The sequence below is a fragment of the Excalfactoria chinensis genome, unplaced genomic scaffold, assembly GCF_039878825.1.
Source record: "Excalfactoria chinensis isolate bCotChi1 unplaced genomic scaffold, bCotChi1.hap2 Scaffold_84, whole genome shotgun sequence".
NCBI classification, from domain to species: domain Eukaryota; kingdom Metazoa; phylum Chordata; class Aves; order Galliformes; family Phasianidae; genus Excalfactoria; species Excalfactoria chinensis.
Window position 1 is genome coordinate 625,349 of NW_027315716.1, and position 24,079 is coordinate 649,427.

Here is a 24,079-nt window from a genome sequence, read left to right on the forward strand (position 1 = left end):
CCCAAAGCCTAGGATGCTTAATCTTCATGAAAGGCCCCCATTTACCCTAATTCTTACTTTCAATTCCCCCCTTTTCTTGAATCTAGCAAAATCTTTTGCTAAATGATTCCATTTCTAGAAAGAGAATTTCTAAAAGAACTTCCATTTTCCATCTCCTGCTGTAATCTGTGCCTCTTCCAATCCTCATAGCTATTTCTCTATCTTTGCAAAGCCACATCACACATCATGACATGATACACACCAAAACAAGCAAGGCCAATATTGCAACGCAAGTCAGAAACAATTATTTTAACCAGGTAAAATTGGGGAGCCAATCAGTTAACTTTTCCAGGAACTCTGTAAAACCAAGGGAAGTGTCGTCTAATGAACCTTGATGGAGCACTGTAGTACATTCCCACATAGTCTGTAAGTCCATCTCTACTCTTTGTGTCTCATCTACATAAGCACAGCAAACTTCCCCCTTCTTTTGTTGTTATTAAGTCCAGCACCATTCTATTCTGCAGTACTACCTTACTTAACGTTGAAACTTCTACTTATAGCGCTTGTATTGCATCAATAGTTGCATTTTCTATTATCTCTAACGTAGCTGAAATATGAATGATTGCAAAGCTATGAAAGGCAGTTGGCCTGTCTATAAGAGGGTTATTTACATGCTTCACCCTCTTCCAAGGAGTTCTTCATATCCCAGGAGGGAGAATCGTGTTGTTGTACCAAATATCCCCCTATGCAGTGTCCCCTCCAGTTAACTTGGTAAAGTCTTTCTTGCCTGTCCATCACCACAAAGCCACCACAACCCCGGTCCCAAGGGGCACTTTTCTGACCCATGATATTATAGCAAGGGTCATTTTTCCCACTTTGTCTGGGGCTTTCAAGATTACAAAACTGTACTCCATCTCGTAGGGACGCATTAAATTCCCCTACGCTTACTGGTTGACCTATGCCATATCTCCTAAGCATTGTAATGTTATGTTTTGCCCAGAATTGTAACTCAAACTTAGGTTCCTTTATTTCTGAGGTTATATTCTCATTCATACACTTACGTTTACCTCCTGCTCCTTTCCACAATGTCCAATTAGTGGATGGAATCCCATCTTGAGGGAGTTCCATTCCTCCATCCCTTGGCAAGGCTGTACATACACAGTAATCTGAAATATTCATAATTCGAGTAAGATTTTCTGTCATTTTTATAAAAGCATTATCCCGCCAAGCTAAAGCAGCTCCTATATATATATATATATACTAAAAACTAATACGTTCATGTTTTCTTCTTAAGTCTAAGCTTAAGAGGTTCTTTCTCTTCAATAGTCCACCGTGGTCGGGCAGCCTTTTTCAGGCGAGTGTGATGTATCCACGGGATCAGTCCTTCCACCTTAGCCGCAGTATGTGTAGTCAGTGGCACTTTGTAGGGCCCTTCCCACTTCAGTTCCAAAGGTGAATAATCATGTACTGGCCCATCCAGGCCCTGTGCTCTAGTACCAAATACCACTCTTTCTTTTCTTTCTTTTCTTTTCTTTGGCACGAGAAAGTGCAAAGGGGAGAAGCTGTGTGGGAGCTGGCAGAAGCTGCCCGGGCTGATGTAGGCTGGCCCTGCAGCAGCTGCGCCCCTGGGCACGGAGCCGCAGCTCCAGCATGTGCCCATCCCCTCGGTGCAGCTGAAGTGTTGCTGGACTCGGCGTGCGCCTCCCGCAGCTCACTTAGCGTGCGCTTCCTGTTCTGCTGACAGCTCTGTACCCCAGCTGCTGCCTCCCTGCTCCCTGCTGCCGGCTGCCTGCTTCGTGGCAGGAGGAGATGCTCTCTTGCTGTCGCTGAACATCTGCAGCGGGGAAAGGACGCCGACATCGTCCACAGGCCTGAGGTGGCTGCTGTCCTTCCAAGTCCCTGGGTGTCCTCTGGAAGTTGTGTCCTGCAATACTTCCCTAGCCCGTCTTTGCCAGCAAGGCTGCCTGAGATGATCGGGCGAGCAGTGGGGGTGTGATTGCTGAATGCAAGGGGGTTATTGAATGCAAGGGCTTTCTAAGCCAGGCGAGTAACAAGCAGTCTTGTTGAGGAAGCTTGTTCCCTATGAGGTCTTCCCTCAGAGACTCTGAAGCTTTTGTTCAGAACTCAGTTGTCCGTATTTCTTGTTGGTGATGTTTCGATGCCCAGAGGTGACCTGCAGGAAAAGGCGCTGGGTGCTGAAATGGAAGCCGGGGCTTCTGTGTCCCAGGAGGCAGGCGTAGTCAGGTCCCCATTAGAGCCTGCTGTTGTTGGTGCTGAGCTCAGAAGATCCCTGAGTGTGCCGCTGCTTGCTGCGTGCGCCAGACCCAAGGTGGGATTCCCTTGTGGAAGGAGGGGGAGGGTGAAGGAGGCTGAGGACCCGTTTCTTGGGGTCTGCTCCTCTGTGCCCTCATCCTATGCAGAATGCCACTCCCAGCAGCACAGGTGCCATTTTGGAATCTTCCCCATGTCACAGCTGTCACCTTGGTTGCTGCTGCCCCACCTGGATAGCGTGGTTTTAAGTGGGAAGAAGGAGCTGGGGGCCCCAGAACCAAAGAGGAGGAGGGGTCCCGCCATGACCATCAAGTGGAGGAGGGGGAAGAGAGCCCGTTTCCATCATGCCTGGACCATCCTGGTGACCACCAACCATGTGGAGCCAATGGAGGTGGATCCACCTCCGGATGAGCCTATGGAAGTGGACCCACCTCCAGAGAAGCCCATGGATGTGGATCCGCCTGCGGACGCCTGAGCTCTGCAGGTGTTGACGGAGAGCTGTTGCGAAGGATAAGGAGCAAACTGCAGAAGGAGAGCATTGCCAACAGGTGAGGATGGAGGTGTATGTATGTGCATGGGGCTGAGCCAACAGGAGCCCTTTCCCTAACACCAAAGGGTTGCTGCTTGTTAGTGGCCGCCCGAGAGTGCTGGGATGGGGACACCAGGATCCCCCCAGCTCACAGGGCTGGCCCCTCTCCACATCTCCAGAGAGCCCCGGGGCAGCCGCTCAGCTGTCTGTGGGGAAGGCTGCATTACAGCCCAGGCTCCTGGCTCAGCCTTGAGGGATGCGGCCCCAAAGCCATCAGCCACTCATGCAGACCCCTCCCGCTGTGTCCTTTCAGACTTCTGCCACCCATCCGGGCAGTGCCTGCAGACCTGGGCCGAACAAGGTGCGTCAAGTTCCTCGGTGAAGAAGGAGGAGCAGAGCAAGCCCAGCGTGAGGGTGCGCTGCCCAAGCGGCAAGAAGCCAAGGCCTCACGCCGCCACTCGGCCTTGAAGAAGACAACAGCTTGCAGCCAAGAGCCGCCATCTTTCTCCAGCCTGTCCTTGCAGACCCCACGCAAACCATCCATGCTGGCGTTTCTGGCCTGCGACTCGGTGGAATATCACAGGGAGAGGCTTAGGAAGATCAGGAAAGAGCGGGAGCAAGCCAAGGAAATGGCAGCAGCAACATCTGGTGGTGAGACCAGCCTGCCCGAGGTGTCCTCCCACAACAGATCTGGATTGCTGCCACCCATACGGGAAGAAGCAGGGTCTCCCACTGAAAAGATGGCAGCAGCAACATCTCGTGTCGAGCCCAGCCGGCCCAAGGAGCCATCAGTTGTCAGAGCTCAATTGCTGCCGCCCATAAAGGATGCAACAGGGACTCCCACTGAAGAGATGGCAGCAGCAGCATCTCATGGCGAGACCAGCCTACCCAAGGAGTCATCCACCATGGGAGCCAGATTGCTGCCACCCATAAGGAACGAAGCGGGGTCTCCCAGGTGTCCGGCTCCAAAGACCAAAGCCCCACCCCACAGGAAGGGCACACCCTACCCACGTTGAAAGAGTTGACTCCCCTCCTGTTTGTAAACTCCCCTTCTGTACTAGAAAGCTGCAATGAAGTCACCCTGCAGCCTTCTCTTCTCCAGGCCACACAAGGAGATGTAGAGTGAAATGCAGAGGGGCGAAACAGCCAATAAAACCTCATCACGGGCTTTATATACCCTAATAAACCCTATCCCTTATAAACCTCAGCAATGTCTGTGCGAGTGTCATTGTGTCTTGTTAAGGCAGCCCATGCAGGGAGCGTGGCAAGAGCCAAGACCAAGGTACCGGCCCCGGGGCACAAAGGATGTCAGCGGGTGCCATTTTTTATCTGGATCAATCTGCCCGTGACAGGGGTGGGGGAAGAGGGGCAGTAGGGCTGTGGGGCCCCCGACAAATGGGAAGGGAGTAGGGAAAGGGGTAGGGAGATGGGAGCTGGGCACAAGGAAACAAAGAGAGCAGCAGCAACAATCTAAGGAGGAAAACTTCTTTCACTAGCTGTGATCAGGGAATGCAAGGTAACCCAGGCCCCACAGGCCGGACAGCCGGCTTCTAGCCTGGCAGGGAGCCTCGGACAGGATGGGTTTTGGCCTGGCAGGGACCTCGGCCTGCAGGCTTTTGGCCTGGAAGGGCTTCCCCGGCGTGCAGGCCTTTGACCTGGCAGTGCCCCCCAGACCAGACAGCTGGCTTTTAGCCTGGCAGGGCCCCCCTAACCGGATTACCAGCTTCAGGCCTGACAAGGTAGCCCCCAACTTTGTGGCTGGCTTTTGGCCTCACAGGCCCAGCGGGTCAGTCAGCCATTTTGTTGCCAGGCAGTGAGCCCCAGGCAGGCTGGATGTTGGCCTGGTAGGAATCCCCAAGCCGGCCAGCCAGCTTTTGGCCTTGCCAGTGTTTGCTGGCCGGCGGCAGGCTCTTGGCCTGGCAGGGCTTCCCTAGTCGGCCTTTGGTGCCCTGCAACTATCTGACCAGATGGCTTTCACCCGAGGGCCTTCCTTGCCAGCTGGCTTTTGGCCTGGCTGGGACCCCATGTGCCAGCAGGCCGGCTATTGGCCTGGCAGGGCCCACTCAAGCCACCCGGCTGGCATTTGACCTGGTATGGTGCCTTGGGACAGCTGGGTTTTGGCCTAGCAGGGACCCCACAGGCCAGCCAGCTGGTTCTATCCCGGCAGGGACTCCTGGGTCTGCCAGCTGGGTTTTGGCCATGCAGGGCTTCCCTGTCTGGACGGCCAGCTTTCATCAGAGATTCCAGATCTTTCTCAAGGGCTGAGCCCAGCCTGTCTCCAGAGCCCCAAGACACAGCATCCAGGCAGCCACTTCTGGCCTGGGGCTCACTCCAACTTCTCGGACAAAGGGCACAGAAGATCAGGCCCAGAAGGGCCCGCCCAGCCAGCCTGCCGCCTTTTGGCCTGGCAGGTTTGGGGCCTGGCAGGGCTTCCCTGGCTCCGCCGGGTTTTTGTCTGGCAGGGCCCTCTGTGCCGGCTGCTTGGCTTCTGGCGTGGCAGGGCACCCCGGTTCCTGTTCAGCTTTTGGCCTGGCAGGGTTCCCCTGGGTCCCCCAGCTCACAGGGCTGGCCCCTCTCCACATCAGCAGAGAGCCCCGGGGCAGCCGCTCAGCTGTCTGTGGGGAAGGCTGCATTACAGCCCAGGCTCCTGGCTCAGCCTTGAGGGATGCGGCCCCAAAGCCATCAGCCACTCATGCAGACCCCTCCCGCTCTGTCCTTTCAGTGTTCTGCCACCCATCCGGGCAGTGCCTGCAGCCCCAGAGCTGCAGGTCAGCGGCAGCTCAGTTCTACCCCCCCATCTCTCATTAATCAGCTGCTCATCCGGCCCGCGCCGGCCTCTCCTTGGTCAGAGGCTCATGCGGACCTCCCCTGGGTTCTCATTGGTTAGCGGCAGTGCCGACGCGTGTCGCCGTCTCATTGGTCGGCGACAGCGCCAACGGCTCTGATTGGCTTAGGCTCCATGCTGAGGCGGGAACGGCCGCCATCATGCGGCTCGGGGCCGCCCGGCTCTCCCCTCATTTGGCTGCAGCCGCTGCTTGCCAGAGCTGTGCGGGCAGCACCGAGACGGAACCGCGGCACGACGGGAGCGGTGCTGAGGATGGCGGCGCCGGAGCTGTGCGGGAGAACGGCTCCGGGCCGGGGAGAGGAAGCGGTGCCCGGCGGGGCTGAGGTGGGATGTGGGTGTAGGGGGCAGTGGGGGAGGAGTGGGGGGGAAGGGAAAGGTGAGGGGGGTGTGGGGTAATGTGGGGCTGTGGGGGGTCTGTAGGGTAACGTGGGGGTATGGAGTAATATGGGGCTATGCCAGGGGGGTATAGGGTAATACGGGGCTGTGGGTGGCAGTGGGATGGACATAGGGGTGAATAGTGGGGGATATAGTGGGGTTGTAGTGGGCTGTGTGGGGATACCAACGGATGTGAGGAAATGGGTGGCTGTGAGCGCAATGTAGGGTCTGCCGGTGGCTGTAGGGGGATATGGGGATATCAGTAGCTGAAGGGGGAATATAGAAATGTGTGAAGAGGGCTATTGGGAGAGAACTGGGGCTATAGGGAACACCGGTCGGGGCTGTAGAGGGATATAGGGCTGTGCGGGGCTTATAGGAGGATATGGGGCTTTAGGATGCTAGGGGGACTGCAGGGGTAGATGTAGGAGTATATGGGGCTATGGGGCGCTTCACAGTGGCCATAGGAGGGTTATGGGGTTCTAGAAAGTTTTGTGGAACTATTGAAGTGGTATAGGAGGATATGGGACAGCGGGAGCTCTGGGGAGGATATAGGGGACTGTGGAGGGGATAGAGGGGTGATGCTGGGCTGTGGGGGATCATGGGGCTATAGGGAGCTTGGGGGCTGGGGTGTTATATAAGGCTGTGGGGGACGTTCTAAGTGGGACCTGTAGGGTGCTCTGGGTGGGCTTTAGGAGGGTTATGGGGGTATGTGTCCCTAGGAGGGACAGTAGGAAGATTCTAGTGGGATACAAGGGTAAAGGGGTGTATGGGGCCATAGGGTGATATGGGGCTATAGAATAGGCTACAGGGGCATGTGGGACTAGAAGGTTCTCCCTCGCTTCCCCTTTCCCTTTTCCCCTCCCTTCCCCCTTCCATAGCAGGGTGGGTGAAATGCTAGTCCCGAAATTTAAATCAGAATTGGAATTGTACTGGACTAGAATATGACTGTTTTGTGGTCTTGGATCTGAACTGCGTTTTCTCCTGGGGCTTCAGGTCCAGGTACTGTTTAATAATGACGTTGGAGAAGGTTTCAGCATCCAGTCTCCTGCTCAGGAAGAAAGAAGGAAGTTTCTGGAGGACTTGCTGACAAGTGGAGCTGCTGCTGAACCTCCCCTTCCAAGAAGGCAGCAGGTGAGGCCGTGGTGCATCGCAGACTTTCCTCAGCGCAAGGTAGCAGCGATTCAGGCTGTGCTTTGCACTGCTCCTCCAGCAGCACTTGTGCTTCTATCTGAGCAGCAGGCGGCCGCCAACGTTGTCTGCTGGCTGCGTGCTGGGCAGGCACGGGAAGCACTGCCTGCAGCAGCAGCAGCTGCCCTGCTTTGGTTCAGAGCTGTCAGACCTCTGTGCGTCTTTGCTCCCCCTCCAGCCGGTTGTGAAGAGCCCTTCCATTGTGGAGAGGGCTGTGGCTTGAGTTGAGCATCTCCTGGTGTGTCACACAGATCCAGGGCTTTCAAGAAGCTGCTGCTTTCAAGTGCTTCAGATGGTGAATGTTCCTAGACAGAGCGCTTGTCTCCTCCAAGCTCTGAAGCCAAGGTTTGTTCTGCAGGTCCCGCTGATGGCACAGGCATCAAACAGCCCAGAGCTCATGGCTGGGGAGAGACTGCGTATTGCTTTGTGAAGGGAGAGCTGGAGGAGGGCTTTGAGCAGCGCTGCGCAGGGATGCAAGCAGCTGGTAAGAGAAGAGGTGTGTGTGCTGAGAGCAAGGGCTGTACGGCTCGTGTCTGGGTGCTGACATGGAATGCAGGCAGAGCTCTTTGCAACTAAGTGTTAGCTTTAGTTTAGCTCCTCCTTTCCTCTCTCCCTTTGAGCAACCTCTGTTACCATTCTGCTGAGAATGGCTAAAGCTGCACCCGTGGCTGGCATCAAGACTAACTTGATCAAGCCATAGGAGAGCTCCAAACAACAAGCAGCAGAAAATTGTTGCATGTTCTAGGGGAATATGCAGACATCACACGTGACAGGTTATGCATAGATTACTGAATTGTTTGGAGATAAATCTATCCCCCTTTTTGCTGCATTCTTTCCTCTTTTCCTCCTTTCCAGCCTCACTAAAGGTAATTCTCATCTCTGCTGCACCTTCTGTCCCACCAGGACCTCTCACTGCCTGGACAAACGTTTTCATAACACTTCTGGGCATGTGACATTTCCATAACTGACCAATCCTGACTGCACAGCAGTTCCCATTCACACGTGTTAATCCAACAATTAAAAACAAAACGAGAGAAAAACTACCAATCTGAACAGCCAGCAGGACCAAGCTGAGCTCTGCTGTGTGATCTAACTAAGAGCTCGGTCCATCTGCAGGTGTCAGCAGCGTGAGCTACGACTTCTTACTGGTTGGGGTGCAAGGCCGAGAAGGCGTGGAGGGCGCGGCTCCAGGCCAGCCAGGAGATGTCACAGCACGGATGGCATCACCCGGAGCCTGTGTGCTGTCACAATGCGCTGCCATGACGACGCCGGGCCCTCCCCAAGGACAGCCGGCCACTGGCTCCAGGCACCTCATTTGTGAGCTGTGCTGCCCGCAGCCGCTCGCCGTGCCCTGTGCCTGAGAGCAGCCCCAGCAGCAGAGCAGCTCAGCCTCATCGCGCTCGTCCTCCAAGGCTCAGAGAGGTGAGGGAGAGCTCCTGCACACTTCAGGCTGCAGAGCCCAGCTGCAGGATGCGGGCTTGGCTGCAGTGTGTGTGAGGGGCGTGTAGCACAGGACTGGCAGTGAGCAGGAGAAATTGCTGCCGGCCCTTCCTGCTCAGGAACCCCCGTCAGGAACTGCTCTGCTCTTGCCTTTAGGTTTGGAGGCACATGCCTGCCAGCATGGACGGAGCCTGGGTGGGGACCTGGAGACCCCATCGCCCACGTGGCCTCATCTCGGCCCAGTTCCCCAGCCCCGGGCCCCAGTACTCCATCCCGGGGACAACAGGTACAGTGACCGTCCCCAGGGCTGGTCAGAGGGGCAGAGCAGCTCCCCAGCCTTGCCCCGTTCTGTCAGAGCCTCCTGGCTCTCTGGCGCAGCTGCAAGCCAGGCCTGGCCGAGGAAGGCCAATGCTGCTGGCGCTGCTCCTTGTGACCCGAGGACAAAGGGGCCCACCTCTGGTCTGGGTCCAAAGGAGCTCAAAACATGCAGCTGCACAGGGGTGTGCTCTCTTCTGCTTTTCCTCCTAGGTTACGTGGGCCACAGCCCCACCAAAAACCGTGCCCCCGCCTACACCTTTAGAGGGACCAAACGGCCTGCGGCAGAGAGCTGTGGGCCAGGTCCCTGCTACTTTGTGGAGCCGGCCATCACTAGGAATGGCAAGTACGTGGTTCCAGGCACCCACCTCCGGGGACGACTCACGACAAAGACCACCGTCACCCCCGGACCGAGTGAGTAGCACTGCTGCAGCACTTCTCCCAGACAACACGAGCACGCAGCACATTTGCCCGGGGTCAGCTCATGCCCTGATGGAGCTGTAGGTCTTTTTTGAGAGAGCATGAGCTGCTCTGAGCAGCGATAAATGCCCTCGGAGAAGGACAGCTGCCCAGCACCATGGGCCCAGGGCACAAGGCACTATGTCTGAAAAGTACAAGGAGCAGGGGGCTGACAGGGGGGACAGCAAGGCAGGACATAGTGGCGGGGCACAGAGAAGTGTCCCCGCGTGCTGCCTGTGTCCCCCAGCAATTCTGCAGCTCTTCAGAGGACCCTTTCTGGCTGCAGAAGGAGACCAGCCCTTCACATTTTCTTCCTCCTCTGTCCCAGGTGACTACCGCACCGAAGCTGCCAACAGGCACGTCTTCAAGTGCCCACCGGTGCAGTCCATGGCCTTCCGGCGGGAGCCCCTCCGGACAGACCGCCCTCCAGGTACGTGACCCTGGCAAAGGCAGACCCTTCAGCCTGAGCATCCTCCAGGGACGGGCTGCTGCTCAGCACCAGCAGAGGGCCTACTGCATGGCCTGTGCGGCAAGATGCGGCGCTGGGCCACAAGCTTTCTTACATGACCACCACCTCTCGGCCAGCAGCGTCTCCAGCTGCTCATGCTCGAAGCTGCTGGCACTGGCCCTGTGTCAGAGGAGAGGCAGGAACTGGCAGAGGGGCAAGATGTCCCTCCACTTCCCACCAGCCGGCTGGGCAGGCTGCCCCTTGCTGCTGCTTCCATCTCCTCCATCCCCTCACGCACACACTCTCTGCTGCTCCTCCTGCAGGTCCTGGCACTTACACGCTGCCCAGGCTGATGGGGCCCAACACAGCCTACACATCGGCCAGCCCCTGCTACTCCATGAGGGGAAGGAGCCAGCGCGGTCGCTTTGATGAGGACCTTGCCAAGGTGAGCTCCGCTGCTCCTCTTTTCCATGTTAGCGTCCGAACCTGGGCTGCTCTCCCTGAGCCACAGGGGCTTCCAACCCTGCTGCAACTTTGCTTAATGCAGCCTTCCAGGGAAAGAGAGCCTTGAATGTGACCCCAGCCCCGTGTGGCCATGCCTCTCTTGCAGACTCCAGGTCCTGCGGCGCTCCCCAAAGTGGCTGTGGATGTGTACAAGACCAGGGCGCCCGCATACACGATGCCAGCCCGACCAAAACATGGAGAGGGCAAAGCAGTGAAGCCCGGGCCAGCAGACTACAGCGTAGGCCGGGTAAGGCAGCTGCTCAGCTCTTCCCCTCTGCTTCACAAGCACAGCCTTCATGCCTCTCCCCCTTTCCCTGAGGCTTCATCCAGCCAAACAGCTTCTGGCTGCAGGAACCAAGTGCAGGACAGCAGGCCTGCTCCTTGCCCTCGTGCCACCTCCAAGTAGAGGAAGTGAGGAACAGCGCAGCACACAGCTTTTCCTCCCTCTGCTCCTATTACCTTCAATGGGCCGTGCTGGTCCTTCACAAGCTCTTTGGGGGAATGCAGCTCAGAGGGGCTCCAAGCAGCACACCCCCAGCATAGGAGAGTTAGCTGTGAGGTCCCAGGTGCACAGCCAGCCCTCTTTGAGACAGGAGGGGCCCATAAGAGCACATGTAAGGCCAGCACACCTCCCTGAGCCAGCTCTGCTCTAGCAGGGAGCTGCACCAGCTCTGCACTGGGACTGTCTGGGATTGGGAGGGGTGCAGGACAGCAGGGAGCAAGGGCAGCAAAGAAGGGCCCTTGCTGATCTGCCTTTCCTTTCTGCCCTTCCAGGTGACGCTGATCAAGCCCCAGGCGCCTGCCTCCACTTTTGGGATCCGGCATTCCCTCTACACAACCCCTCTCATCGTGGAATAAGACAGCAAAGTCTGGAAGGCCGTGGTTGCTTTCCTGGAATGGGAGGGGAGGAGAAGAAAGAGCAGCCAACTGCCGGTTTCCTTCTGATTCCATTTCCCTTCATCCAATTTGGCTTTTGCCCATTATACTGTTAATGTCAGTGTTAGGAGTAAGTCATCAATAAATTAATTTAGTACCTTTATGTATACCTTCTTGTTACTCTGTTTTCCTCACTGCTGCACACAGGAATGCGCTGCCGCTCCCTGAAGCCTTTCTAACATCAGCGCACTGCAAACTGCTGACGCTTGCTTTATCAGTCATTTGCATTACTGAGGTCTGCCACGTGCTGAAGTAAGGAATCAGTGGCCGTGGGCAGTGCAGCCCTTCCAGCGCCATCAGGTAGATGTCAGTGAGATGCCTGGGGCTGGGTGACTTAAACACCTGCTGCTGATCATCTGCCAGCTTACAGGATGGCCGGCAGCATTTCCTGTACCCGTGACAACACCTGGCTTGGCCATAAGGACATTCCTGGAACAAAGGGAAGGGAAAATAATGAAAGACGGAGGCAAAAAGAGGATAAAAAGCAACGGATGGCAACAAAGATAGAGAAAGCAAGTAGGAAAGCTATCCATAGCACAGCAAAGCAAAGCAAGGCAAAGAATGGAAAAAAGCAAACTTGCAGGAATGGAGGAATGTGGGAAGAGCTGTGCCCCTGCTGCCACAGGAGCTGCATGGGAGGAAAAGAATCTGGGCCAGAATGTGAGAGGAACTCCTTTGGGTTCTGGGTTTGAAGCACAGCTGAGAAGCCATGTCCGGGAGCAGCTGTGGGCCGCTCCAGGCCACCTTGCTGTCTCCCCAAGAGATGAGGTGCATAGGCTTGGCAGTGGCTGAAGTGCTGGCCAGAAGCAAGCATCCGTGTGGAGGAAGGCAAAGAGCGGAGGAGGATCCAGGGTAGCTACCGGGCATGGCCTTGCTCAGCAAGGGGAGGAAAAGCCTGGAGGGCACGAGCAGGGAACAGAGAAGGGCAGGCAGTCGGTGTGAAGCTGGGAGCAGAGAATGGTTTGGGTATAAAGAGACCTCGAAGATCACACAGTTCCAACCACCTGCAGTAGGCAGGGACACCTCCCTCTACACCAGGGAGCTCCAAGTCCCACCCAGCCCGGCTTTGAGCACATAAACAAAGACAAACCACGTCTACCCCCTGAAACCTGTAACAGCCACTCAAAGGGACACGCAGCACCTCTCATCATTTCATTACTCTGCATGCAAGGTTTAAAAGCAGAGCGCTCACCCACAACCAGCAAAGCATCTTCCAGGTCTCCTGACCTCCCAGATTTAATACTGTCTGTTATGTCCTTGTTAGCAATGCCTCTGTACACATCGAAAACTAGGAGGAAGAGTCCATGGTAGTGAGTCAGAGAGATCCAAAGGACCACTTTGCAAGAACAAGCTCCTCACGTGCTGCATGAACATCCTATCATTCCTGCAGCACTGCCAGCTAAATCAGGACCTTCCCACTAGAATAATTCGTTTCCATTGCTAACATGCTTACTAACTGGCCTACAACAACTGTTCCCATTTTCAAGACCTGGCAGATGAATTTCTCAGCTCCTCTCCCCCCTGCCCCAATGGTGGTCACACTCCACGATCTCTGCTTTCCATGCTAGAGCAGCAGCAAATTGTACTTAGGTTTCTGAAATCCCTTCCAGTCTCAGAAGGGAATAAAACAGACCGAAGGGAATGGATGCAATGGGGCTCTCGCTAAGACACCTGTTGACCCAGAAGAGCTTGCACTTAACACCTATGAAACTCCTACACAAGCATCACACACAAACAAGGAAGGGAAGAAAAACCCAGGACGCTGGGGAGGGGTCCTACCTCTCAGGAGGTGATGCCTGTTCCATGTATAGAGGACAGACATAAATTGCACCTCATCTGTTCCCCATTTCTTCTCCCTCGCTTCGTACAGGCACTTATTATGGCTGACAAAGTAAGGCTCATGGAGAAGACTGGGTATACACGAGATCTTTAATTCATTGGTGCTAGAGAACTGCTGGAACATACTTGTCCAGATCATGGATATTTTCCAACAAGCACCAACCAGGCATGGCAACTCACAGCTGAAATGCCATTGCCCCTGACAAGTAACCAGTCTACCGACAGGCTTCTCGTTAAGAGACTTGCAAACAAGACCAGAACCCATTTATTCCCATTTCACGGGTTGGCTTCTCTTCACCACGCATCACATGCACAAGAATAGATTGCTCTTGCAAGGAAGCACGTTCCTACACACCTGAGCATCCTGCTGAGCAAGAGCATCATCCACATACATTCCCTCATCTCTGTTACCCTGCAAAGGTACAAGGACAGAAGACAAAGCTCACCACAGCATCTACTGGAAGCAACCCTTGAGAATTCCCCACTCAGAAACAGCTGCAGGAGATGGCTAATGGAGTCCTTCAAAGGGAATACTAGCTTACAAACACAGTGACACATCTCAAATGTGCTTTGGGCTTCTTTCTGAAAGAAGCAGCAGCCCACTTTACTGGGACATTTAGAAAAGAGCCCATGGCATTCATGCACACCCAGAGTCAGAATCCCCTCCCTGCAGAAGATGGGTTTGAGGAGCAGGCCATGAGACACACAGGGTGAGAAAAAGCCAGCCTGGAGCTCCTCACCAATGAGCACAGAGCTGCGCCTACAAGAAGATTCAATCCCTTCTCCCCTCTCCCTTTCGCTTGGCTCACTGTTGCAAGTGACACAAGGACACTTGGAAAAATGGAAGATGTGTTGGATACGATGTCATCCTCAAGGGAGCAGCCATACTCTCGCAAGAACACACGCACACGGCATCTGTTGGAAGCAGAGCCACCACCTGGGTGCCTCCCACGTTTGCCAGCTGTAACTTAGCTAAGTACTGAACTGTGCCCAGGGCTCTCAGCATCACTGCAGCAGTCCATTCATCATCGTTAGTGCTACAGCCTCCAATTAAGAAGCACAGACAGTAAGAAACTGGCAAGAGAGCCATACGTCCTGCTGACAGACAGAACGCTCCTCCCCATTTCATTTACATCAGTTGCTGGTGAAATTCTAGTCTGGCTCCACTCTGAACAAACAGCCACAGCGAGGTTGGCCAACATGTCACACCTACAAGCTCCCCAGATTCCTTCCTCCTCACACCTGCCTGCACACACACAAACTGACTGTCAGGCAGCAGGACAAGGCCCGGCCTTTCGCACTACTTATAAAGCCTGGAGTTCTCATGAATGAGACGAATCTCTTCACTGGTGCGAGAAGCCAGAATTTCCATCAGGCAGCCTTCATCTGTTCCTGCTCCCAGGAATCGCCAAGGCAAGATTTAAGATACCAACAGCTGCTCCAGACATGCAATCAGGTTTCTTTAAGCGTTAATAATAAATTAAGAAGACATTCATAGCAAAGCAGTAAGTCCTTGGCCTGAACTTCAACAATACAAAAGAAAGATTTCCAAACCTTCACAGCCCTCCTCAGTTCAAGCACATCAGACGTGGCGGTGGGAGTCATCATCCCAACCATCACCCTCTCAAAATTCCCACTCAGCAACCACATCAAGTCACCAATCAAATCCTAGAAAGCCAAGAGAGGAGGAAGGAGGTGGCAGAAGGTACGGCCTTCCAGGACAGACAGAACCGAGCTGTTCACCTCTTCTCTTTAGGCTCTAACCCTCCTTGCATCAACAACTGCACTGAACTGAACAAAACCAAAACTACCTTGGTCAAGGAAATTCTCCACCGACCTTTGTCTTATGGAGATTGGGTCCTTTGTCACTTTTCACCCAAGCGACACAACCACCTTCACACATCTCTGTAGACCTTTTAGGTGATCAGAACTTGCTGACGCTGGGAAACATTTAGTTTGGTCAAGATGTCAATGATGATTTCTTCATTCGTGCCTGCAGGAAACAAATGGAAGCCAGTCAGGCTGCTTGCACAAGAATCAGAACTGCCCTCTGGTCTTGTGCCGCCCCCAGTCCCCTCCACAGCCAGTTCTCAACAGCCCCAGGACCACATCCATGCACACAAAGCTGCCAGGACCCACTCCACCAGAGGAGCCGTATTTCAGGACATAAGAAAGGCAGCTGTGTTTCCTCTTCCCAACTATTTTTAGGGCAGTTGTGCAGCAGAGCAATACAAGCAGCTGCGCTTCCCTCGAACAAACCATCCGAGCTGCCATTCCCAGTGCTGGGAAAAAAAACAACAAAACAACTTGACCTGCGGAGGGAGATCAACTTACCAAAACCCTTCATGGCCTTCCTGAGTGCTGTGCTTCTTGCTCAGCGCTGAAACTCGAGATCCCCTTCATTGTTGCCTAAGGCCACAAGAAAAGGATTTAGCAAAGGCAGACTTGCACCCGTGCACACAGAGAGTTGAATTAAAACAAAACAAAGCACATAAAAGACGTGAACACAGAGATAGTAAAACTCCACCCACACAAGTGATGTTGTATCAGACTTCTGTCTCACGCAGCAGCCTATTCTAGGGGGACTTCCCAGGCACATCAGAAAGAAGCCACAGGGGCACAACTATATGGAGAACATATCTCCATGCTGCTGCCCACAGAGTCTGCAGTGAAACAAAAGCTGGACCACCTTGCATCTGTGTCCAGTCCCACCAGGCCTTCTTCCTAGCAGTTCTCCGTGTCAGTCATAAAGCAGTGTGCTCCCATCATAGCCCTAGCTACTTCTCTTGTAGCAGGTAAGGACCATTACTCAGCACCATTACTTTTGCTCTACTCGGCACTGGTGAGACTGCACCTGGAGAACAGTGTCCAGGTCTGGGCTCCCAGTACAAGAGACAGCTGGACACACTGGAAATGGAGGGCTACCAAGATGGTGAAGGGACTGGAAGACGTCTTCTATGACAAGAGCCTGAGAGAAGTGGCCGCTCAGTCTGGAGAAGGGGAGCTCAGGAGGATCCCACCCATGGCCATCAATCCATGCAGGGAGGGACAGAGAGAATGTAGCCAGGCTGCATCCAGTGGAGCCCAGTGCCAGGACCAGAGCTTGACACCAAACATCAGGAGCACTCCTGCACTGTGTAAGTGCTGCAGAGCTGGCACAGAGACCCACAGAGGCTGCAGAGTTTCCTCTAGGTGATCTCCAAGCCCAGGATGTGGCCCTCGGCACCAATTCTGCTGGCCCTGTTGCAGCAGGGCCTGGACCAGATGGGCCCAGAGGTCCTTTCCAACACCAACCATTCTGTGCTTCTACAACACACCACGACATGCTGTGTTTGGCTCAAACTGGCCATTCACAAACAGCTTTCTCCTGCCTCTTGCTCAGTGCCATCTCTGTGAGATCACACTGCCTTCTGCGACCCAACTCTGTTCCAGTCAAGGTCAACACCAACGCAGCGCTGACCTTCATGGAGCCTGGGCTTTGGGAAACAGGCACAGGAATAAACACTGCACGCGTGGAACCTTGTGGGTTGAACCAGGAGGGAGCAGTACGCCCAGAGAGCTTATCTGGAAAAATACTTCCTCTGGGTACTGACATTCAGTTGCATTTTCCATTCACTCTCAAGCAGGAGAAGCACAGACGTGTGGGGCACTATCTTCTAGAAGGAGGAAATGGAAAGAAGCTACAAATTCACCACTCAAAAAAAAAAAGACTGACTAATCCTGACCCATCCACACTCCCTATGTTTATCTGAATGGAGCAAACGCCTGGCACAGCGTGGTACAGCAAACAAGCACACTCACCATCGCTCGAGGTTTTGCTCAGTCTCTTATGGCTCAGGTCCACCAGCAGCTGGCAACTGCAATAACAGACAGAAAGAGAAGGAGTTTTCTAGCAAAGCTCTACGTGAGAGAAGGACGCCGCGCACAAGCAGATCATGGCTAAGAAATGCTTTTTCTATCCCGAGAGTGACAGCCTGGCTGAGGTTACAAAGAGAAGCAGACCGCCACCCTCGTCCTGCCCACAGCGCCCGAGTGCTGCTGTCATGAGCCCAGCACACGGCGTCCCCATGTCTGTGTGCACTGTGGAACCCCACAGATGTGACAGCGGGGTCTGGCTTGTGGGGCGCTTCTCCAAGGAAACCAGTGCACGGTGTCAGGAGGGGAAGAGGAAGCAGCTCATCCTGCCACTAACGCTGCCATTGTGCGTCCCTCCCCAGGACTCCTACAGCTTCCTCTTCCCAGCCCCGCTCACCTCGCAGGCTGCAGACACTGCTGGGCGCTCACACTCGATGGATGTCATCTTCTTCTTGTGCCTCTGGGCCACTCTCTGCAGGGCTGCGCTGAGTTCCTGCCGCTGCGGCAAGAACTGCTGCTCCTGTGCTGACGGATGGAGGAGTTTCGTGCCGGCACCCAAAGCACGTTGTCCCCAGGCTCCCGGTGCCACGGCAGGATGCTCCTCCCCCCCATCGCCCCTCAGCTCTCGCATCCTCCTACGATCTGCCTAAGGACGCAAAGACCCTGCGGACGGATCCGGACGGGCTGCGAGGTGATGACGTCACGAGGGCGCCACGACCTCACGGGCGAAAGGGAAAGACCCCAGCAGGCAGCGCTCGCCCCATTCGGCGGACCGACCAATGGGAGCGCAGAGGAGGCGGGGCCGAGCGCGGCTTCTCCGCCAATAGCGCTTGCGGGCGCCGGTCCGCTATGACGACGCCGGTCCGCTATGACGGCGCGAGTTGCGGAGCTCCGTGCGGGTCGAGCGCTGCTCCGCCGCCCCGCGTCCCCGCCGCCGCCTGTGCCGTGCCTCGGGGGACGCCGGGCGGTCAGGCGAAGCCAGCGCAGGGGCAGAACTGAGCCGTCCTCCGGAGTCAGCGTGGCGGTGGGGCGCTGCTGGGCGGTGAGAAGCGGCGGCTGACCGCGAGCAGCGGAACGCGCCCGGTCTCGAGGAGCAGCTCCTGGCTGAGCCGGGCAGCCCCGAAAGAGAGGGACCGATCCCACGGATCGAGACGTGTGAAAGCCTGGCAGAGAATCAGGCGGGCGCCCGCAGGGAGGTGCAGAGAGGACGGAGCCAGACCGCACCCGGTGGTGCCCGGCAGCGGGACCGGAGGCACGCGCTGCAGCACGGCAGGTCTCCCCGTAGCGCTGCCACCACCGTGCTTCTTCCCCTGCCGTGCGCTAGGCAGGCTGCAGAGCACGTCCATACAGCGCACGCCCAGAGGTGCCTGTCCCGTACAGTGTGTTCAGCGGCTGGGGGATGTTGGGCTGGTTGCGGTGAGCCAGGAGCTGCAGCTCCTCAAGCTCTTCCTCACTGACAGTCTGCCATCACGGCTGCTGCTGCCGTTGTCCCTGTTGCCTTGTTTTGTGCCTGGGGAAGGAGATGGTCACGTACTAACCACATCCCTCCCCGTGCCTCCATTCACTGCAACAGGAGCTGAGTCGAGTGCACCTGTGGGGATGTGGCACCCACAGCCTCTCTGGGCAGCAGTGCCAGGGCCTCAGCTCCCCCTCAGTGAACAACTTCTCTCTGACTCAGAAGAGTCACAGGCACGTTAGAGGAGTTTCTTTTTTCCTGTACAGTAGGGCTTTGCCTCCAACTTTGGCTTTGTTTCTATCACTAGCTATCAGATAGCAAAGGAAGTTCAATGCAGCCCAGCTGGTGCACTGGGGCAGCAGCAACATTCACTGATGGTGCTTAGTCCCTAGAGATCACACCATCTCCTAGACCAACGCAGGAGAAATTATTCTCTCCTCTGCAGATCCTATACAATGTTTCCACAACTTCTAGGGACCCTCTTCCTAGAGTTTGGACCTCAAGCCCAGCCTCTTCCAAACGCTGAAAGGAAAATCAAGAGCTGTTCAATTTCCTTGACATTTCTTGCCTCTTACATTACACTATGACAAGCTTAACATGGAATGGGCTTCCTAGCCTCAAATAGCAGAAGGAACCTCTCAGTTAGGTAGGGATATCCATTTTTCATACATATATAAAACAAAGAAAACAAAGAAAACAATAAGAACGTTTGCATGGTAGCAGAATGTTTACAGTGAGACATCCACATCCAGGTGTCCTCACAAGCAAGATCTCTGCAAAGATAGCTGTCTGATAGAATCACAGCCTCATGAAGGCCATCCTAGAATTAACAAAGCCAAGTGTTCTACAGAAAGCTGCCAAACAAAGGAGAGCTTTTCACACAACAGAAAGTGGGTACAACTTAAAAGGCAGGTGTATGGGAACTGCTGAATTATGGCCTGAACCTCTGATTGACCAGCTGAGGCAAGCCCTGAGTCAGCTGTGGGAGCGCAGGAGAAAGGCAGTTCCTCTGTGTGACTGGAAGGGGTGCAGCCTGGCTGCAGCTCTCAAGGAAGGATCTCTTTCCGGAGATTGCTCCTTTGGGAGCTTTTATTCTTATTATTTACTGTGAGCAAGACATGGGTTAGCCTTTTCATTTAGTTTTGATTATCCTTTTCCAACACGATCATCTTTCTAGCTGTATCATCTGTAGGTACCAGCCTAACCACACCACCCTGTCCATTTGTTGGCTGTACAGCAACTGAGCCAGTCTGTTCATTTGTAGCTTTAGAAAAGCACACCTGTTTGCTCCAGGAACAGACACGGTCCATTTAAAGCACAACAAGCCCCAGTTTTTTGCTGAGTTCATCTCTGCTATGCTGATGCACAGTAGCAGCTTATAGACAAGCTCTCTGGCTTTGGAGTTCAATGATGGCAGGGGATGAGGAGGAGGAGCTCTGAAGGAGCACTGAAGAGCTCAAGAAACTGCAACGTGAGCAACTGAGCCAACCTAGTGGCTCATTCCTGCTGTTTGTTGAGTGCAAAAGAGCAGGCAGAAAGAAAACCAAACCCAGGGAACAAATGCACGCAATGCATTCAGGACACGAAACTACAGCAGCAACACAAATGTCTCACTGAGAGCTCTGCAGCCCTGCCATCATCTTGATGCTCAGCTGCTGCTGTGTGCAATGCTCCACATGCAGACCCTGCAGAGCCCAAAGGTCTCTTTGGCCGCTGTCACCCACCTGAAGGTTGCAGGGTGCCGTGCCTCCTTTCTGTACCCGCTTCCAGGTGTCATTTGCAAGACACAGGAAGCGCACCTGGGTCAAACAGCAGTTGGATAACGCAAAGGAGAAAGCATCGTGGCAGTTCTCCTTTAGACTCTGCAGGCTTGAATCTTCACCAAACCCTGTTGTGCTGCAGAGAGCAGGTGGAAGCAATTCACTTGCATGAGCAAGGCGTGTGGCCTGGTTCCAGCCCTCCGGAGCCTCATTTCAGGGCTGGCTGCCCGCAGGGAGGGAGCTGTGCTTGGAGGTCTGCTCCTGGCTGGTGTTTTGTGTGTCCTGTTCCTCAGAAAGGGGTAAGCAGTTCTGTGGTTATTTCCTGGGTGAGTCCTTAGTGTTTCTTGGCTTATTTAAAGCTGTGTCTGCTCTTGTGTTGCCTACAGTGGCCTTTTTGGGTTGAGGGTTGCTCTTGAGGGGTTGTGGGCTGGTTGTAAGGAGGTCTCTCTGGCTTCATCCCCTGTGGGCTGCCTGGGCCCAGTTCCTCATGCTTTGGTCAGGCTGAGAATGGCAGTTGGTATGTGTAGAGTGATGGGAGTCTGCGCAGGAATGGTGGTGCTTAGGAGGAAGGCGCGGTTTGTCTTTGTTTTTGTTTTATGGGTACTGTTGTCTGAATGTCGATGGTTTACGGGCTGCTCCTGCTCAGTTCTGTGACTAGTGGGGCAGAGGGATTTTGCAAAATCCATGCGTCCAGGAAAGGGAAACAGGGGACTACAAAGTAATTAAAGTCAGCGGCAAAGATTTGAGTAGATACAAACTAATTGATTAAATGTGGTAATATTAATAAATATGTTAATTAATTATATTAATTTATTATATAAATTAATAGATAATAACTATAATGAGGGAGACTGTCCAAATAGCTGAAGGCTTTACACTGATTCTGAAGTGATGCACGCAGTTGGGACAGGTAGCGGCACTGAGAGGTGAAGGAGGGGAGTGTCAAGATGAAAAGCCCCATCAGGTGACCTTGTTTGGAGTTATATCTCCTCTCTGACCCCAAAGTTCCCTGGGGAATGCAGTTCTTCTCCTCTGGGCAGGTACCCTGAACTGGAACATTAACGGTTTAACTCCTGGTGCACTACATGATGTTATGTTGTGGAATACCAGTAACAAAAGATCATCCAACTGTGACATTCCCCTCCGTTTCTACATCACTACGTCGTGCTTAATATACACAAAGAAACCACAATTAACAAGGATTAAGCACATGCACACAGCAAACAAGCACACTCACCATCGCTCGAGGTTTTGCTCAGTCTCTTATGGCTCAGGTCCACCAGCAGCTGGCAACTGCAATAACAGACAGAAAGAGAAGGAGTTTTCTAGCAAAGCTCTACGTGAGAGAAGGACGCCGCGCACAAGCAGATCATGGCTAAGAAATGCTTTTTCTATCCCGAGAGTGACAGCCTGGCTGAGGTTACAAAGAGAAGCAGACCGCCACCCTCGTCCTGCCCACAGCGCCCGAGTGCTGCTGTCATGAGCCCAGCACACGGCGTCCCCATGTCTGTGTGCACTGTGGAACCCCACAGATGTGACAGCGGGGTCTGGCTTGTGGGGCGCTTCTCCAAGGAAACCAGTGCACGGTGTCAGGAGGGGAAGAGGAAGCAGCTCATCCTGCCACTAACGCTGCCATTGTGCGTCCCTCCCCAGGACTCCTACAGCTTCCTCTTCCCAGCCCCGCTCACCTCGCAGGCTGCAGACACTGCTGGGCGCTCACACTCGATGGATGTCATCTTCTTCTTGTGCCTCTGGGCCACTCTCTGCAGGGCTGCGCTGAGTTCCTGCCGCTGCGGCAAGAACTGCTGCTCCTGTGCTGACGGATGGAGGAGTTTCGTGCCGGCACCCAAAGCACGTTGTCCCCAGGCTCCCGGTGCCACGGCAGGATGCTCCTCCCCCCCATCGCCCCTCAGCTCTCGCATCCTCCTACGATCTGCCTAAGGACGCAAAGACCCTGCGGACGGATCCGGACGGGCTGCGAGGTGATGACGTCACGAGGGCGCCACGACCTCACGGGCGAAAGGGAAAGACCCCAGCAGGCAGCGCTCGCCCCATTCGGCGGACCGACCAATGGGAGCGCAGAGGAGGCGGGGCCGAGCGCGGCTTCTCCGCCAATAGCGCTTGCGGGCGCCGGTCCGCTATGACGACGCCGGTCCGCTATGACGGCGCGAGTTGCGGAGCTCCGTGCGGGTCGAGCGCTGCTCCGCCGCCCCGCGTCCCCGCCGCCGCCTGTGCCGTGCCTCGGGGGACGCCGGGCGGTCAGGCGAAGCCAGCGCAGGGGCAGAACTGAGCCGTCCTCCGGAGTCAGCGTGGCGGTGGGGCGCTGCTGGGCGGTGAGAAGCGGCGGCTGACCGCGAGCAGCGGAACGCGCCCGGTCTCGAGGAGCAGCTCCTGGCTGAGCCGGGCAGCCCCGAAAGAGAGGGACCGATCCCACGGATCGAGACGTGTGAAAGCCTGGCAGAGAATCAGGCGGGCGCCCGCAGGGAGGTGCAGAGAGGACGGAGCCAGACCGCACCCGGTGGTGCCCGGCAGCGGGACCGGAGGCACGCGCTGCAGCACGGCAGGTCTCCCCGTAGCGCTGCCACCACCGTGCTTCTTCCCCTGCCGTGCGCTAGGCAGGCTGCAGAGCACGTCCATACAGCGCACGCCCAGAGGTGCCTGTCCCGTACAGTGTGTTCAGCGGCTGGGGGATGTTGGGCTGGTTGCGGTGAGCCAGGAGCTGCAGCTCCTCAAGCTCTTCCTCACTGACAGTCTGCCATCACGGCTGCTGCTGCCGTTGTCCCTGTTGCCTTGTTTTGTGCCTGGGGAAGGAGATGGTCACGTACTAACCACATCCCTCCCCGTGCCTCCATTCACTGCAACAGGAGCTGAGTCGAGTGCACCTGTGGGGATGTGGCACCCACAGCCTCTCTGGGCAGCAGTGCCAGGGCCTCAGCTTCGGGCTCAAAGTCCTCTGGGGAAATGCCACTCCTCCCCTCCCTTCTGAGAGCCACAGTGCCCAAAGAAGGCAGGCCACAGGACCAGAAGGTGAACTCTTGAACTGCCACCGCTCTGCATGATGTTCTGATGTGGGATATCTACAAAACATCCCCAAACCACAACAGGTAGCACGGAGCTGCAATGGGCAATGCCCTCCACACACGGCCCTGTCGGTGCACGATGCTGCAGGCACGCTCCTTGCCATCTGCACACACGTGGGCCGGCTTTGCACTGCCGGGCACATCATCTGGCCTGGGCACTGCAGGTACCCACACATGATGGGGTGCAGACACGGCAAGGCCAACCCTGGCTGATTGTGCATCTCATTCCCGCTTGGCGTGGGAAGAGGGACTTCAGTGGGACACAATTGCTCCAAAGGAGTTTGGAGGCTCGGTTACAAATGTTGCCCTGACCTGTTGGCCTTGTCTGTCACCAGCTGCAGTGGTTACAAAGCACACGGAGGATACATCGCGCTGTGTAAGCTGAATAAAACACGGGATCACACAAAGTACAAACGTCTGAGTTACAACAGCACACATCACCAACTTGTCACAGACACTAGCCCGTGGTTCTGCAGGAGTGGTGACACAAACATTACAGACCATTACCATTAGGGTTAGGGTTAGCGTTAGGGTTAGGGTTAGGGTTAGGGTAGGGTTAGGGTTAGGGTTAGGGTTAGGGTTAGGGCTAGGGTAAGGGTTAGGGTTATGCTTTTATATGGTTAGGGTTATGCTTTTATATGGTTAGGGTTTTGCTTGTATATGTTTATGGTTATGCTTTTATATGGTTAGGGTTATGCTTTTATATGGTTGGGGTTATGCTTTTAGATGGTAAGGGTTATGCTTTTATATGGTTGGGGTTATGCTTTTATATGGTTAGGGTTATGCTTGTATATGGTTAG

General features: G+C 55.0%; 1 long non-coding RNA gene and 1 pseudogene across 2 annotated transcripts; one reads left to right on the plus strand and one right to left on the minus strand.

Annotated features, from left to right (window-relative positions):
- The first annotated feature begins 2,796 nt into the window (after nucleotides 1-2,796).
- Nucleotides 2,797-11,225, plus strand: LOC140265346 (ciliary microtubule associated protein 1A-like; annotated as a pseudogene).
- Nucleotides 11,226-11,314: 89 nt separating this feature from the next.
- Nucleotides 11,315-23,101, minus strand: LOC140265348 (uncharacterized). 2 transcript variants are annotated; one of them, XR_011906254.1, is made up of 7 exons: nucleotides 21,888-23,101; nucleotides 21,437-21,492; nucleotides 17,381-18,493; nucleotides 16,930-16,985; nucleotides 15,463-15,537; nucleotides 14,966-15,121; nucleotides 11,315-11,718 (listed from the first exon to the last, which is right to left on the minus strand). It is a non-coding gene; the product is annotated as an uncharacterized lncRNA (long non-coding RNA). The 2 variants fall into 2 exon arrangements; XR_011906253.1 differs by lacking the exon at nucleotides 11,315-11,718 and having other exon boundaries at nucleotides 13,207-15,121; nucleotides 21,888-23,099.
- Nucleotides 23,102-24,079: the final 978 nt, after the last annotated feature.